Raw genomic sequence first — 13,727 nt, forward strand, 5'->3', positions numbered from 1 at the left:
TAATTATTGAGTGTCACTGGCCGATTTTTTCATAAGTGCTCCACCTATAGTTGCATCACTTTGAGTTTTCATAGCATATGGTAAACCATTATAGAAAGTTTGTACAATTAGTCAATTGGAAAGTCGATGATTTTTTAATTAGTTTATTTGCAAGTAATACGCCACCTTTTGGGTGATATTTGAGTGAAAGTTTGATTGAACTTCTTTGAGAAAATTCTGATTTCTTCAAGGGAAGCAATCAAGTGATTTGAGAAGTGATTAGTCAGAACATTAGAGTGTTTTTAAAACACTTGAGTCATACATGAGGGCGAGAGAAACACGTATGGGAGTGAGTGAGGCATTTTTTATCAGTAAAAAAAAATTAGTAAAGATCTAATAGAAGAGCAACATCTATAGACTTGAGGAACTCTCTCAAAACCCTAGTTGTGGACGGCGACTCTTGTGGTTTCAGACCCTTTAGGGCAGCGCCCATGGCTGCTCCTCGGCTAGGGGCTAAAGGCAGTGGCTGCTTATTCACAAACATAGTGCGTGACTAGCGTGCCTCCTCGCTATGCAACATCAAACCAGTCTCACAATTCAACAGTGAGCCAGCAGTCCTATTCTTTGAGGAGGACGTTACCATGTTGGCAGCGCATTTCAAACTTGCACTTGTGGGAAAATTCTCCCATAGGCGACCGAACCTGGATGCAATACGGAAGTCCTTCCAGAGTTTTGGCTTTCATTCAGAATTCTCGATCGGCTTGCTTGATCAGAGGCATATCCTCATTCGATTCTCAATGGAGGAGGACTTTCTACGCTGCTGGCTTAAGGGATTCTGGATGATTTTTGAATTCCCAATGCATGTTTTCAAGTGGTCGCCGGATTTCAAACTCAACATTAAATCTTCCCATGCTCCTGTCTGGGTATCATTTGAACAATTGCCCATCCATTTCTTTGAGAAATCCTCCCTTTTTTCTATCTCTAGTACTATCGACAGCTTCTCTGTCGGCGCCAAGCGTTGTGCGAGTTTGTGTCGATTTGGACCTTATGAAGGAGCTCCTAAGCTGCATCTGGATTGGTTCAGGTAGTAGCTGCTTTTGGCAGAAGGTGGAATACGGGAGCTTGCCATTGTATTGCCCTATCTACTGCAAACAAGGCCAAGCACATGTTGACTGCCGCCGTACTCGGCAACAAATAGCGGGGAACCATCAAACTGCTCATGTTGCTCACCTAACCCACGCTCCGATAGATGCCATTGACACCACGGCGAAGACGACTATGCACCAAGACTTTTGCAAATTGGAAGAGGAAGGGTCTACACCAGCAGATGATCTGGTCAATCCATCTCAGCTTGAAAGAGCTATTCCTGCTGCGGTAGTTAACCATCAGGCTAGTGCAGGTCTTACATTGGCAGACCCTTTTCCCCGATTTGATGAACCACATAATAGGGTTGTGCTTCAGCTTGGAAAGATTGTTGATGATGCGGCAATACGCCAAAAGGCTAGCCCTACGCACGCAGGTTCCTACTCAGATGTTGAGGATGTGGCAGCCTCTGTGATGAATATGCCTCGTGCTCTGCTGTTCGACTCCCTCAAGCAATTCAACTCATCCCTGAGTCAATGCCTCTCTGCACCAATCCAGAAGGAGGATGACTTCATCGCTACTGGCTCGAAACGCGCACGAAAGAAGAGAACCCATTTACAGCTCCTTTGGCAAATTCTCACCAGGCAAGCTTCTAAAGCCGGTAATGCATTCTCTCCACCATTATCCCATGAATAATATCCTCATCTAGAACATTAGAGGGGTGTTGGGCAGATCCTCTGTCCGTCGTTTAAAGCAATTAATCTGATTACATAATACTTCGATGCTTATCCTTCTTGAGCCTATGGTGAACGTGTCTCCTATGGAGTTTCTTCACCTATAATTTTCCTTTGAATTTTGTTTATTTAACATATCTAATAAAATCTGGATCTTCTGGAGGTTTGGTTTTCATTTTAATGTTATTCAAAACTCTGAACAAATGATTCACGCAATGGTAGCGCATGACACTTAGCCACATGTAGTGGATGCTACCTTTGTCTACGCTAAGTGTACGCGATCGGAAAGGAAGGCTTTATGGTCTGACTTAGAGGCGGTTGATGGGTCTGTTACAAGGCCATGGCTAGTAGGTGGCGACTTCAACGTCATATCCACCCTTGCAGAATACGCTGGCAGATTGGCCCAAGATTTAGGAGCCATTGCCGATTTTAATGAAGCGATTTCCTCCTGCTGTCTCACAGAGGTCCCTTTTTTTGGTTGCTCTTACACGTGGACGGAAGTGAGAGCAGGCGCTCGGGTTTGGAAGTGGCTGGATAGGATCCTTGTTAATCAACATTGGTTCGATCTTATGCTCAATACTGCTGTTCAGCACCTTAATCACGCTACCTCGGACCACTCCCACTCCTCTTACAAATGCGGATAGATACTTCAAATGTTCCACGGCCTTTTAAGTTTCAACATTTTTGGACATCAAGTCCCAGCTTCCTCCAGGTGGTGTGCGATAATGGGAGTCTGCCTGTCCAGGGGTATGGTATGTACTCTTTGGCTTTCAAGTTAAAAAGGTTGAAGGGCTGTTTAAAGGCTTGGAAGATGCTTCCATAAGATTAGGCAACATGAGCTGGAAGTACAACAAAAGGAGCTCTAGTACGAGTTGCTACAGACAGAGGAGGCACGATGCTCCTTGCATCATGCCCAAGCCCAACTCCTACTAAGCTTGAAACGTGAGGAGGATTTTTGGCGTCAAAAGGCGAGATTAAAGTGGGCGAAGGATGGGGATAGTAACACGATCTTTTTCCATGCCTCAATACGGGATAAAAGAGCCAAGCTTATGATTCACCGAATAAAGGATGCAACTGGCACTTGGGTAGAAGATGAGGAGTAGCTTGGCTTGGAGGCCGAGAATTTCTTCAAGAACCTGCTTACTGTAGAGCCTGTTCATGGTACCGAGACGCTGGCCCAACAAATCCCAGCCCTCTTTTCAACAGAGCAAAATGCGAAGTTATTGAGCGAGGTCAGCATGGAGGAGGTCAAATGCGTTGCGTTTGAACTCGACAGTGCCAGCGCTCCGGGCCTGGACGAACTCTCTGGGGTTTTCTTCACTCACTGTTGGGACATTATTGCCGATGACATTTTCCTGGCAGTTAGGGACTTTATGGCTGGTAACCCGATCGCAAAAGGGATTTCCAGCACTCTTATTATAGTTTTTCCTAAGAAGGCTAACCCCTCTACTTTTGCAGATTTTCGTCCTATTAGCTTATGTACGTTCGTCAACAAAAGTTTTACAAAGGTGCTGGCCAATCGAATGCAACCTCTCCTCCCGTTTCTTGTCTCTCCAGAGCAATCCGCTTTTATCCCTGGGAGGGACATTGCTGAAAATGTCTTGCTAGCTCAGGAGCTGGTGGCATCAATCAATAAGAAAGCGCGGAGCCATAATTGCATATTCAAGCTCGATATGATGAAAGCCTTTGATAGAGTCTCGTGGGGATTTCTAGAGTCGTTACTGAAACAATTTGGGTTCCACTTCAGATTTTTACACTCATTCTTAACAATCTTTCTCAGAGCTGGTTCTCTGTTTTGATTAATGGTAAGCCGAAGGGCTTCTTCCAGGCGTCGCGTGGGCTCAAGCAAGGCGATCCTTTGTCCCCAATTTTATTTGTCCTAGCATTTGAGGCCTTAAGCAAGGGTTTGAATAAGATAGTGTCAAAAGGCAGGGTCTCCCCCTTTGCTTTGCCACGAGGGTGCTTGCAGGTCACGCATCTGTCTTTTACCGATGATATTGTCATCTTTTCAACGGGGGATAGGCGCTCGGTGCTCAACCTGATGGGTTTTTTGGATGCTTATCAGAACGGATCAGGGCAACAAATAAATAGGCAAAAGAGTTTCTTCATTCCCTCTAAGCGGTGTGGTGCTACTCAGACTCACTTCCTACAGAATGCTACAGGTTTCAAACATGGTGCCTTCCGTTTCATGTACTTAGGGTGCAACCTGTATCAAGGGCGTCACAAGAAAGAATACTTTCAGTTTTTGATTGAAAATTTTGTGGCAAAAACTGCTGGGTGGAAGAAAAAGCTTCTGTCGCAAGGGGGTCGTTTAATCTTAATTCGACATGTGCTTTTCTCTATTCCCCTGCACGTCTTGGCGGTGATAGACCCTCCCAAAACCGTGCTGAAGCAGCTAGAAAAAATCATGGCCAATTTCTTTTGGTAAGCTTCAGAGCTAGGCTATAAGCGCCACTGGAGGTGTTGGAGAGGCCTGTGCTTTCCTACCACCGAGGATGGGCTTGGTTTACATAGCTTCACAGACATGCAAAATGCTTTCCATTGCAAGCTATGGTGGCGATACCACAACACCTGCTCGCTGTGGACACGATACATGCACTCTAGCTACGACACTAGCGGCTGTGGGAACTGCTTGGCCTCGAAGGTTTGGAGAAATATGCTCTCAGTTCAAGCCACGGTCGATCATTACTCCAAAGATCTAGATTGTTAATCTTAGTCTCTAACTTTTGATGCTTACAAAACAAATGGATGTTACTAATATCTCTTCAAAGATCTTTTCAGCTATGAAGCAAATCAGGTTAAAAGATTAAGTACAATTGAAAGAGACAAAGGGTGCTGAAAGCTGTCGGACGCTTGTGAAGACTGGATCGGACGTCGATAATCATTGCGCAACTTCGGACACATGAAGAACTTCACCACCGGATGTCCGAAGGAATTAAGTCATTCTTTCTAAACTCACTGACTTCGATCGGATGCATAACATTAGAGCATCGGACGTCCGATAAACATTGCGGCATTTCGGACGCAAAGCATTGAAGGCATCGGACATCCGAAAGAACTGAAGAAGACTTCTCATATTTATCATCTGCTTTCGGACGCAAGCATCAAAGACACATGACGTTCGAAAGAATTAAAGAAATTTTCTCAAGTTTACTGCCTGCTGTGGGACATAAAAATCGGTTGTACCAGACGTCCGATAGTCCCAACGGCTAGTTGACTCTTCATCTGCCTTCTATTCGTTGGAAGCATTAATAGGGATACTTTTTGGTCTCATATAAATAGTGCATAGGCAACAACTTTAAAACAACTTTTGCACATTGAAACTATAAAAGATCTCGAGTAATTTTAGTGAGAAAATTCTTTTCAAAGAAGATTTGTACTCTTAGTTGTGTAAATTTCGTATAAGTTTTTCTTGTGTGAGAAAAATACTTCAATAGTGTAGTTTTGTGAGGGTTATCCGAATGATAGTAAAACTTCCTAACTTTGCCAAGTGTGGCTTGGGGTAAGGAGGAAGTGATCCTTCCTTTGTACACAAAGATTGGTTGTATTTGATCAACTTGAAGAACCTTGCTCTCTAAAGAAACATTCAAGTTCAAGAGGAATTTGAAATTTGGTTTGCTATTTTTTCCCTATTACTTACTGTCTTGCAAATATAAATTGCTCATCTCTTCTACTCACAAGTAATCTTGTTTTCTTGTTAACTGTTCCATTGAGTGGTCATCTAGAAAAGAGGGTAAATTTCATATTGAACCAAAAATTATCTCATAACCTGATTAGTTTTTAATTTACCTAATTCACCCCCCTCTTAGGTTGTTTTCGATCCTCACAATTGGTATCAGAACTTGGTCTCCTAGAGATTAAACTCAAATAGTTTTGGAGTAAAATGACAACCAACAATGCTATATTTTTTGAAGGATAATCTGTCACTAAACCCCCAATGTTTAATGGATCCAATTATGTGAGTTGGAAGGAAAGAATGATTATCTTCTTGTAATCTATTGATATTGAACTATGATTTATTGTTAATGAAAGTCCATATGATGCCTCTATAATAGATGAAATTACTCATAGATCAAAACCAAAAATCAGAAATGAATTGACTGGTGAAGATAGAATCCACCTTATTTAGATTCAAATGAGTCTATTAGAGTCAAAGTTTGTAGGTCTGCTAAAGAAATTTGGGATAAACTGAGAGAAATTCATAAAGGAAGTGAAAATGTGAGAGAACAAAAGAAATCAATTCTAATTACCAAGTATGGATCATTTAAGATGGAACCTCATGAAAATATTGACAAAATGTATTGCAGATTCAATGACCGCATTAAGGTGTGACGACCCCACCTCCCCCTAAGGCGAACCAGAGGGTTCGGCGAGCCGCCTGCCCGGCTCTCGCCGGGACTCAGTCGTTCACTAAAGTCCTCAAATGAATTACAAGAATAAACCTCAAATATACATCACATGGTCCACAAATATACATCCAAGTCTCCAATAATTACATGTCACAAATGCAGCGGAAACAATTCCCAACTATACATAAAATGATTCCAAATCCAAATTGTACAACATAAAGGCCATCCATTCACGTGAATAAGCACAACAAGTCCTGCCTTCGCCTTGAGCCCTGTGGAGGGGAATAAAATATTTTTGGGGTGAGCTAGAAGCTCAGCGAGTAACCAGAAAATCAGTAGTCAAATCGGTTTAACAATATTTCTTTTCAATGATGTCATAAATCAATGATGTCATAAATCAAATGATAAGTCCAGAAACGATTACAGCATTTACAAAACATTAAATATGGAGTATCAATAATTCAAGAAACATGTACAATGGAAAGCGATAGTAACATTCATGAAAAGGATACGTTCATTTTTTTTTAAATAATCCCTCGTTCATCTTTTTATTCGTTCATCTTTTTTTTTTTTCCGGACGTTGGCCGGTCTCCACCCATCCGGACGTAGCCGGACTCCACCCATCCGGACGTAGCCGGACTACAAGGTAATACTCGAGTATACCAAATTCACCCAGGGTCACCATATCGCCCGACCGAGTCCGCTTCTGGCTCGAGTCGATCGGTAACGAAGGGCAGGGCCCAATTCAGCCAAACGGCTTACATTCATGCGCAACTAGCATTTAATCATTAATTATTGAAAATTTCATATTTATTTAGGTCAAGTGCGATAAAGTACACACTCGCCTAGAAAACTTGTTTTAACAATCATTGAAAGCACTTAACACATTATCAATCAATAATAACAAGCCAATAAGTCAAGGAAATATAGCAAACAAGGAACACTCACATGTAAGCACGCATGATATGCAAGAAAACAGTTCAAAAGTAACTTTGGAAACAGTTTAAAAGCAAATAATGCAGAAAACGGTTCATAAATAACTTTAGAAATAGTTTGAGGTCACTCACCTCAATGGCTCAGAAATCATCCATCATGTATCATTGCCTTGCTCAAACCCAAGTCTTAGATCACAAACTCAATGCAAAAAAATCCTTTAAAAGTTCGGACAGCACTTCCCCTAAATTTGCTTACTTTTCCAACCGTCATGGCTTCATGATTTCCTCATTCCAACCCAAAGGTACACACACAACAACAAGTTCATCCAATAGCCATTCAGCAAACTCCAAGTAGTACAAAGACAAGTCAAGCTAGGGAAAAGTCCGGAAATGAAAGTTAAGCTCAAAACCAGAAAAAACAGTTTTGACGTCATTTTGCGGTAATGGTACCAAAGGCACTACGATGGTCGGATGAAGGTCCAAGACCCACCGTTTCGAAGCTAAGAGATAGGGCTACAATATTACAGAAGGTCACTCAACCCAGTTTCGAGTGTAACCAGGTCAAAAATGCAAGATACCATACCAGAATCACAAAAACAGATTCACAGAACGTATTCTAGCGGAAACATCATAACTCTGGTTCTCCAAGTCCAAATCCATAAATTCCAAAACCAGATGAAAGATAAGAAACAGGGCAAAATTTCATCAGAAGGCTGCAACAACCAATTCGGAAGCAATTCCAGCCAAAATAACCCATTACAGACGCACTTCTCAATTTCGGGTAAAACCAGAACAGCAATAGTAATTTAAACTTTTCTCGCTCTACGCTACTCCGATTGACCTTAAATTTTGTAGGCACCTCTAAAATATCATTCCCTACAACTTTTTTGTTTTAAGCCAAGGCCAATTCGGCCTGTAAATAGGAGCTAAAAATTCGGACAGAATGCTCCTTCACAAAACCTGATTTTCTGAAATTTCTTCCAAAACAGAAATTACTTGCAATCTTCCACTTTTTCCACCTTCTAGAATCATTATATACCATTTCCAATCATCATATATAGCCACACAATCATGTTCATATTAAAACAGAAAAATCCCCAAAAATAATAAAAGTTCATCCATTCAACCACAACTCAAAATATAATCCATCAAACCATCTCTTTAGCCATCACAAGTCACTAATTTAGCATAATCAAGAACAAAGAAAGGATTGCTAGACATGAACCTTGAAATATCAAGAAAGTTGATGGCTTAGTCCTTTGCCTTCTCTAATCACTCCACCACTACCTTCAATCTTCCTAAACAAGTGACTTTTGTGGAGGAATTTGAAAGTTTAACGGTTGATTCACAAGATTGAGCAAGAAATGGAGTTGGAGTTGAAGGCTTTCTTCTTGTATTTTTGCTCCAAGAGGTTCGGCCAAGCTTGCAGAAATTTGGGTGATTTTTGGGTCAAAATTGAGTATTAGTAAAGGTAGGAAATAATGGTCAAAGTCAAGGTTGAATAGGAAAGTGACACTTGTCACCCTTTGTAATGCAACTCTATCCTTTTTGTCTCTCCAATACAAATATCTTAACACTTTGTAAAATAATATCACTTAATACAAAATTCCAACAAGTTGTCAAAAATATAATGCATTTACCGCACTTGCGGGTCCCACGTCCAAAATACGCTTTTAATTTCTCAAAAACTAACCGATACTAGAAAAATCATTTTTAAAACTATTTTTGCTCATAAACTTTATCTGGGGAATTTTTCTAATCAAGAAAATGTAGAAAAGGCGGGCGTTTAAAAAATAAACCCTAGAAAATTAGAAATTTCCGGGTTCTCAAACTCATTTTTTTTTTCGGGGCGTCACAAACTCCCCTCCTTAAAAGAATGTCGTCCTCGACATTCCATCTTGTACCAATCAAGTCGAGAAATCCCGCAAAAATCTCTCAAGAGTCAAATCAAACCCACAGTCCGGCATCCTAAACTTCAAGCCTAGGATACACTACAGAGATCTGAAACCTAAGCTCTGATACCAACTGTGACGACCCCACCACCCCCTAAGGCGAACCAGAGGGTTCGGCGGGCCGCCTGCCCGGCTCTCGCCGGGACTCAGTCGTTCACTAAAGTCCTCAAATGAATTACAAGAATAAACCTCAAATATACATCACATGGTCCACAAATATACATCCAAGTCTCCAATAATTACATGTCACAAATGCAGCGGAAACAATTCCCAACTATAAATAAAATGATTCCAAATCCAAATTGTACAACATAAAGGCCATCCATTCACGTGAATAAGCACAACAAGTCCTGCCTTCGCCTTGAGCCCTGTGGAGGGGAATAAAATATTTTTGGGGTGAGCTAGAAGCTCAGCGAGTAACCAGAAAATCGGTAATCAAATCGGTTTAACAATATTTCTTTTCAATGATGTCATAAATCACATGATAAGTCCAGAAACGATTACAGCATTTACAAAACATTAAATATGGAGTATCAATAATTCAAGAAACATGTACAATGGAAAGCGATAGTAACATTCATGAAAAGGATACGTTCATTTTTTATAAATAATCCCTCGTTCATCTTTTTATTCGTTCATCTTTTTTTTTTTTCCGGACGTTGGCCGGTCTCCACCCATCCGGACGTAGCCGGACTCCACCCATCCGGACGTAGCCGGACTACAAGGTAATACTCGAGTATACCAAATTCACCCAGGGTCACCATATCGCCCGACCGAGTCCGCTTCTGGCTCGAGTCGATCGGTAACGAAGGGCAGGGCCCAATTCAGCCAAACGGCTTACATTCATGCGCAACTAGCATTTAATCATTAATTATTGAAAATTTCATATTTATTTAGGTCAAGTGCGATAAAGTACACACTCGCCTAGAAAACTTGTTTTAACAATCATTGAAAGCACTTAACACATTATCAATCAATAATAACAAGCCAATAAGTCAAGGAAATATAGCAAACAAGGAACACTCACATGTAAGCACGCATGATATGCAAGAAAACAGTTCAAAAGTAACTTTGGAAACAGTTTAAAAGTAAATAATGCAGAAAACGGTTCATAAATAACTTTAGAAATAATTTGAGGTCACTCACCTCAATGGCTCAGAAATCATCCATCATGTATCATTGCCTTGCTCAAACCCAAGTCTTAGATCACAAACTCAATGCAAACAAATCCTTTAAAAGTTCGGACAGCACTTCCCCTAAATTTGCTTACTTTTCCAACCGTCATGGCTTCATGATTTCCTCATTCCAACCCAAAGGTACACACACAACAACAAGTTCATCCAATAGCCATTCAGCAAACTCCAAGTAGTACAAAGACAAGTCAAGCTAGGGAAAAGTCCGGAAATGAAAGTTAAGCTCAAAACCAGAAAAAACAGTTTTGACGTCATTTTGCGGTAATGGTACCAAAGGCACTACGATGGTCGGATGAAGGTCCAAGACCCACCGTTTCGAAGCTAAGAGATAGGGCTACAATATTACAGAAGGTCACTCAACCCAGTTTCGAGTGTAACCAGGTCAAAAATGCAAGATACCATACCAGAATCACAAAAACAGATTCACAGAACGTATTCTAGCGGAAACATCATAACTCTGGTTCTCCAAGTCCAAATCCATAAATTCCAAAACCAGATGAAAGATAAGAAACAGGGCACAATTTCATCAGAAGGCTGCAACAACCAATTCGGAAGCAATTCCAGCCAAAATAACCCATTACAGACGCACTTCTCAATTTCGGGTAAAACCAGAACAGCAATAGTAATTTAAACTTTTCTCGCTCTACGCTACTCCGATTGACCTTAAATTTTGTAGGCACCTCTAAAATATCATTCCCTACAACTTTTTTGTTTTAAGCCAAGGCCAATTCGGCCTGTAAATAGGAGCTAAAAATTCGGACAGAATGCTCCTTCACAAAACCTGATTTTCTGAAATTTCTTCCAAAACAGAAATTACTTGCAATCTTCCACTTTTTCCACCTTCTAGAATCATTATATACCATTTCCAATCATCATATATAGCCACACAATCATGTTCATATTAAAACAGAAAAATCCCCAAAAATAATAAAAGTTCATCCATTCAACCACAACTCAAAATATAATCCATCAAACCATCTCTTTAGCCATCACAAGTCACTAATTTAGCATAATCAAGAACAAAGAAAGGATTGCTAGACATGAACCTTGAAATATCAAGAAAGTTGATGGCTTAGTCCTTTGCCTTCTCTAATCACTCCACCACTACCTTCAATCTTCCTAAACAAGTGACTTTTGTGGAGGAATTCGAAAGTTTAACGGTTGATTCACAAGATTGAGCAAGAAATGGAGTTGGAGTTGAAGGCTTTCTTCTTGTATTTTTGCCCCAAGAGGTTCGGCCAAGCTTGCAGAAATTTGGGTGATTTTTGGGTCAAAATTGAGTATTAGTAAAGGTAGGAAATAATGGTCAAAGTCAAGGTTGAATAGGAAAGTGACACTTGTCACCCTTTGTAATGCAACTCTATCCTTTTTGTCTCTCCAATACAAATATCTTAACACTTTGTAAAATAATATCACTTAATACAAAATTCCAACAAGTTGTCAAAAATATAATGCATTTACCGCACTTGCGGGTCCCACGTCCAAAATACGCTTTTAATTTCTCAAAAACTAACCGATACAAAAAAAATCATTTTTAAAACTATTTTTGCTCATAAACTTTATCTGGGGAATTTTTCTAATCAAGAAAATGTAGAAAAGGCGGGCGTTTAAAAAATAAACCCTAGAAAATTAGAAAATTTCCGGGTTCTCAAACTCATTTTTTTTTTCGGGGCGTCACAAACTCCCCTCCTTAAAAGAATGTCGTCCTCGACATTCCATCTTGTACCAATCAAGTCGAGAAATCCCGCAAAAATCTCTCAAGAGTCAAATCAAACCCACAGTCCGGCATCCTAAACTTCAAGCCTAGGATACACTACAGAGATCTGAAACCTAAGCTCTGATACCAACTGTGACGACCCCACCACCCCCTAAGGCGAACCAGAGGGTTCGGCGGGCCGCCTGCCCGGCTCTCGCCGGGACTCAGTCGTTCACTAAAGTCCTCAAATGAATTACAAGAATAAACCTCAAATATACATCACATGGTCCACAAATATACATCCAAGTCTCCAATAATTACATGTCACAAATGCAGCGGAAACAATTCCCAACTATAAATAAAATGATTCCAAATCCAAATTGTACAACATAAAGGCCATCCATTCACGTGAATAAGCACAACAAGTCCTGCATTCGCCTTGAGCCCTGTGGAGGGGAATAAAATATTTTTGGGGTGAGCTAGAAGCTCAGCGAGTAGCCAGAAAATCAGTAGTCAAATCGGTTTAACAATATTTCTTTTCAATGATGTCATAAATCAAATGATAAGTCCAGAAACGATTACAGCATTTACAAAACATTAAATATGGAGTATCAATAATTCAAGAAACTTGTACAATGGAAAGCGATAGTAACATTCATGAAAAGGATACGTTCATTTTTTTTTAAATAATCCCTCGTTCATCTTTTTTTTTTTTTTTTCCGGACGTTGGCCGGTCTCCACCCATCCGGACGTAGCCGGACTACAAGGTAATACTCGAGTATACCAAATTCTCCCAGGGTCACCATATCGCCCGACCGAGTCCGCTTCTGGCTCGAGTCGATCGGTAACGAAGGGCAGGGCCCAATTTAGCCAAACGGCTTGCATTCATGCGCAACTAGCATTTAATCATTAATTATTGAAAATTTCATATTTATTTAGGTCGAGTGCGATAAAGTACACACTCGCCTAAAAAACTTGTTTTAACAATCATTGAAAGCACTTAACACATTATCAATCAATAATAACAAGCCAATAAGTCAAGGAAATATAGCAAACAAGGAACACTCACATGTAAGCACGCATGATATGCAAGAAAACAGTTCAAAAGTAACTTTGGAAACAGTTTAAAAGTAAATAATGCAGAAAACGGTTCATAAATAACTTTAGAAATAGTTTGAGGTCACTCACCTCAATGGCTCAGAAATCATCCATCATGTATCATTGCCTTGCTCAAATCCAAGTCTTAGATCACAAACTCAATGCAAACAAATCCTTTAAAAGTTCGGACAGCACTTCCCCAAAATTTGCTTACTTTTCCAGCCGTCATGGCTTCATGATTTCCTCATTCCAACCCAAAGGTACACACACAACAACAAGTTCATCCAATAGCCATTCAGCAAACTCCAAGTAGTACAAAGACAAGTCAAGTTATGGAAAAGTCCGGAAATGAAAGTTAAGCTCAAAACCAGAAAAAACAGTTTTGACGTCATTTTGCGGTAATGGTACCAAAGGCACTACGATGGTCGGATGAAGGTCCAAGACCCACCGTTCCGAAGCTAAGAGATAGGGGTACAATATTGGAGAAGGTCACTCAACCCAGTTTCGAGTGTAACCAGGTCAAAAATGCAAGATACCATACCAGAATCACAAAAACAGATTCACAGAACGTATTCTAGCGGAAACATCATAACTCTGGTTCTCCAAGTCCAAATCCATAAATTCCAAAACCAGATGAAAGATAAGAAACAGGGAAAAATTTCATCAGAAGGCTGCAACAACCAATTCGGAAGCAATTCCAGCCAAAAT

Source organism: Coffea eugenioides, chromosome 4 (genome assembly GCF_003713205.1).
Source record: "Coffea eugenioides isolate CCC68of chromosome 4, Ceug_1.0, whole genome shotgun sequence".
NCBI classification, from domain to species: Eukaryota; Viridiplantae; Streptophyta; class Magnoliopsida; order Gentianales; family Rubiaceae; genus Coffea; species Coffea eugenioides.